The sequence below is a fragment of the Alligator sinensis genome, unplaced genomic scaffold (assembly GCF_000455745.1).
Source record: "Alligator sinensis unplaced genomic scaffold, ASM45574v1 scaffold589_1, whole genome shotgun sequence".
NCBI lineage: Eukaryota > Metazoa > Chordata > Crocodylia > Alligatoridae > Alligator > Alligator sinensis.
In genome coordinates this window covers 243882-248470 of record NW_005842881.1, presented here as the reverse complement: position 1 = coordinate 248470, position 4589 = coordinate 243882, and the positions used below count along the sequence as shown (strand labels likewise).

Below are 4589 nucleotides of genomic sequence, written 5' to 3'. Positions count from 1 at the left end.
TTTCCCTACTAGCTCAATGCTACTTCCTTTGACTGGATGCTAGTCAGGACCAGGAACACATTACTCAGTGCTCAGGGAAGATCTGCCCTTTAACCTTTATGCAGAACATTCTTGGGCAAACTCTTTTTTAAACTAATGAAACCTTAAATCATGTGCTGCAGGATATATTCTAGATTAGGCATCACCTGCGGAAGTCGAGCTGACATGTAACTAAGGGTAAAATTTGGGCTTCTGTATTAAAATCCATTAGAGATACGTGACCCCCCGCACAAGAAAATTAGCTCTTTGTGTATGATACAAAGCAAGCACATCAGCATGGCATGGGAGCAGCCCCAGCCACGAATAAAGGGGTGCTGCCCCAAAGGATCCTGCGCCGGGATCCACACCCTGTTGTTCAGCTTCACCTCATCAGCCATCTGACCGCAGGATCTAGAGGCATGGTCTGAAATTAGGGAAACAGTACATAAAAAAACCTTCTCCATTAGATTTCTCGGGTCATATGCTGCAAGTCTCTTTTCACAAAGCATCACCTAGCGGTAAAATGAGAAACAGCACAACATAGTGCCCCCGCCCCCTTCTACAAGTCTCAGGTGGGAAAGCTAGCTACTTGTTTTACAACCCAAAGGATCCCAAGCTAAACATTCAGCTCCTCTCTCTTCTGGGATGAGATCCTGCATAACGAGACCAGTATGTTTTACACTCCAGTTTTAAGATGGTCTCTCCAGCTACAAAGTGCTACCGAGCACCAACTAGGGATCATCTCCCAGTACACCTGCAGACTCTCAGGCTTTCATTTGCACGGGGTCCCACACTTCATGTGCTACTTCTCCATCCCGGGAGTCCTTGCACGTTTCCTCTAACATGCATTGCCCACTTGAGACAGGGGCACGGTGAAGAGACTGCCCACCCCAGGCCTGAATGCTGGGGCTGTATTCAGGGCTCTCCCAAATACCCTACTACAGGGCTTTCAACTCAGGTTTGAAAAACTGGCCCTGAATTGGCCCCAGGAAATCTCCTGATCAGAATCTGTTTGCAAACCACACAACTATGCTGCCCCTGAAACTGGCTGGCTGCTCTCAATGTCACCGTCTTGCTGGCCACCAAAAACCAGACAAACGCTCGTCAATGTTTCCACTTCTGACGGCTGTTCGCAGGACTCGGTCTGGGATTTGGTGCCCCAAAAGCTGGCTGTTTTACTCATACATCACCCCCCGCATATCCCTCCGATTCTGGGACCTTACAACTCGCACCACTCTCACCTTTTTCCCTGGGCTGTGTTGCCCTCCACACCACTTTCCATCATTCTGCTCCATATCCCCTCCCTGTTCTGGCTTACCTCCGTGCCAAGGGCTATTAATACTCTCGAGATCCCTACTTCTCCCTCCACCCAGTCTATGCTGTTTTCCACCACTTTCACTCTCTCCCTTAAAAAATGCACTTTTCAGAGCCCAGATTACACACGTTGTGTGCTGCAAGTGACACCGCTGTTTCTAACAGGGCAGCGCAGCAGCAGGGGACAGTAAGAGACTCCTTGACCTGCATCGCTCCCATTGTTTCCTGTGAATCAAGCTTTTTCTGGCTTTCTGATTTGTATCAAAATCAACAGGGTGGTTCTCCAATGCTCCACGACATCCTGGCACTGATCGGTTTATAGAGACGTGCCGCCCATCTGGCTGTTGGAACTTGCTTTACCCTGCCTGCTGGGTGATGCTCGGAAACAGATGAGCCGAAAGAAGCATCGTGCAGAGGGAAAAGCCCCACCACCGCTGAACACCCTGCTTCCTGAAGCCGCCCAATTTGTTTTGGCTGCCTCCCCTGCTGATGCTGACCTTCCCCGGCCCCAACCTGTTGCATGCTATGATCATGGAGCAGGGACCCTCAGCTTCGCTGGCTGAAGCATACAGATCAGTTGTGTGTTACTTGCCTGTTTCAAGGGTACAGATTGTAGCTGTGTCGGCCTAAGGACGCAGGCAGACAAAGTTCTTTGGGTAAATCTGATGTCTTTTATTAGACCAACTCAAATAGCTGGAAAAATTCTTCTTTGCAAACTGTCGGGTACAAATACCATTTGTCAGGCTGAGGAAGCATGAGCCTGACAAAGCGAGTTTGTACTCAGAAGCTTGCAAAGAAGAATTTTTCCTACTATTTGTGTTGGTCTAATAAAAGAGATCAGATTTACCCAAAGAACCTTGCTTCCCCGTTCCGTCATGTTTATGTGGCTGCGTTACCCGTATCACGTTATCCTAAAGCACCATCTAGTGGCTCCGTGGATTACACGGTGGAGATTACATTTCCATAGAACACGCATCTGATAAATCGGCAGTTACATTAAAATTACTTTATTACTAAAATAACTTTACATTTAGTAAAGATATCGACTAACCTGCAGAGACCATGCTTCGGGTCCTCCTAGAGAAGGAAGTGCATAGTTAGGTTAGTGAAGGGAAGCAGCTAAGCAACTAAAGTTTTTCCCAGCAACCGACGAGCAGACAGACATTTTCTGCATCGTTCTTGTCCAAGTTGTTTCATTCCTTTTAGTCCAGGCTGCACTTGAAAATCGGGATCCCTGCACAATTCGGCAGCTGCATGACATCTTTAGAGAACAGGCTTAAAGAAATCCCACATGCATGGTTTCCAATAAAACTGAGCCAGGAACAATCTTTTGGCTACAGCTACGTTTTCCTTTCCTAACTGAAAATCTTTTGGACAGAAGGCGCCGTCGGGATGGTCAGGGTCATCCGAGAACACTGCACTGCCCCGCTGCGAAGACTCGGTTCTCTTCTCACTTACTCTCGTGTGCCGTGGTGGTCAGTCCTCCAAAGCTAACAGCATTTCAACAGTATAAGTCTGAAGAGGTGATCGGGTCCAGCAGATCTCAAGCCTGTGCTGCTGCTCCCACTTGCACACAGAAATGAGGAGACAGCCTGATTAACACATGTGGGTCTCTCCATACCCTGTACTCTGTGAACTTGTGAAACAGATATTATAAAACACATTCAGCTCCCTATACACATTGCGACAAATTTACCAGCCTCTTCCGTATTTATATGGGCTGCAAGGTTCGTGTAAAAAACTAATAACCAGCTGGTTGCCTCTGTGCAATTGTATTCAATCAAAAAACAACTCAAATCCACCGTTTCGTTGGAGATGTTGAATGTAACACTTCATTCTTGGGCTCTTGCCCTTTAGATTAACAAGGTTAAAACACACATTCCCCCAGTGAAGCATACAACTTTGTCAGACTGAAGATCGTAGTAAAAGCTAGACCTTGATACAATATTAAACTAAATTTTACATATAAAAATAATTGTACAGAGGGATACTTGCAGCAGAATACAGTCTTTAAACATCCAAAAGAATATACAAAACTATTTAAAAGTAGGCTGCTGTACTTTACTGCTTAGTCTGATTAAATACATCCAAGACAGGGGAGAGAGAAGACAGCTTGTTGGCATAACTGTGGAGTTGAGGGAAGAAATCACAGAAACACTTGTTTAAAAAAAAAAGGACAAAACTAAAACCTGAAAACTGTAACAGAACAAAAAAACACAACCCAAAAAACACACCAACAAAATGAAAATGTACTAAAATTTAATTATTCATAAAAGCTGTAATTTAATCTGTGACATTAAAACACAAGAAGCAATATTAGAGTTGGTTTAGTATATTATATATTTTTGCTTTGAAAGCCATAGAAATCAGTTATCCCAGTTTTTTCCTATAAAAGACCCATTTTTTCCAAAGCATTATGCACAAACATTTTAATTAGAATATAATGGCAAAATGAAAATGATATTCCATAACTTTTAAATATAAAATGAAGTCAAATGACTCAAAAAGTTATTTGCTGCAGTGAGTTCAAAGGGAAATTTCATATAATATATATCTATAAAGTTTATAGATATAAAGTATAATGGTTGAACATTTTTAGTGCTTGATGGGGAAGAATTGTGATAAAAAGATCAATATGAAATTGTAATTATAGTAGCAATATCTAACATTTGAAATGCATCCATGCTCTTTTGTATAATCATACACTAGAGTCAATTATATTTATCTTCACATCTGTTAACTGCTATTGCAAGGAGAAATACTATTGTCTTAATTTTCCAAGAGATATACACAGAGCAATTTCTTTTTCCAGGGATCTTGTGCAAACCATGATAGGATCTAAATTCTTCACATAATATATAAAAACAAGAGAAGCCTCTTCAGATATGTCGTTAATTTATGTCATTTTTTTGAAGTCTGGAATGCTGGCACTTTCCAATTGGGCAACAGTTCTTCATTCCTGCAATCTAGAATATGTAAAAATAAAAAAGGAGAGAAGGGGGAGGGGATGGGAAAAAGTTAAAACTTAAAAAAAAAAAAAAAATACTGCAGAGATGAAAGACGTTAAATAAAAGGTTTGAATATTCTTCTTGATTATCAGCCATAAAAGGGAAAGCAGAACAAGCACAGTGTTTCGCCAAAAAAGGGCTATTTCACTTCATTGCACTGATTTACATGTATATTTATGTATATCCGCCTCAAAATTATGCTGGAAGTCCATAATACGCGCCAAACTGCTGCGGTGCTGTATGTTGCAT

The 4589-nt window shown here is 42.4% G+C and overlaps 1 protein-coding gene across 4 annotated transcripts in view; it reads right to left on the bottom strand.

Annotated features, from left to right (window-relative positions):
• Positions 1-3574: 3574 nt before the first annotated feature.
• RAP1A (RAP1A, member of RAS oncogene family) overlaps positions 3575-4589 on the bottom strand; it is a 60408-nt gene continuing 59393 nt past the window's right edge. For all 4 annotated transcript variants that reach the window (XM_006035844.2, XM_006035843.2, XM_006035845.2 and 1 more), the window contains one exon: positions 3575-4298. The gene's annotated coding sequence lies outside the window, so the exon portion shown is untranslated. The remainder of the gene's footprint in view (positions 4299-4589) is intronic.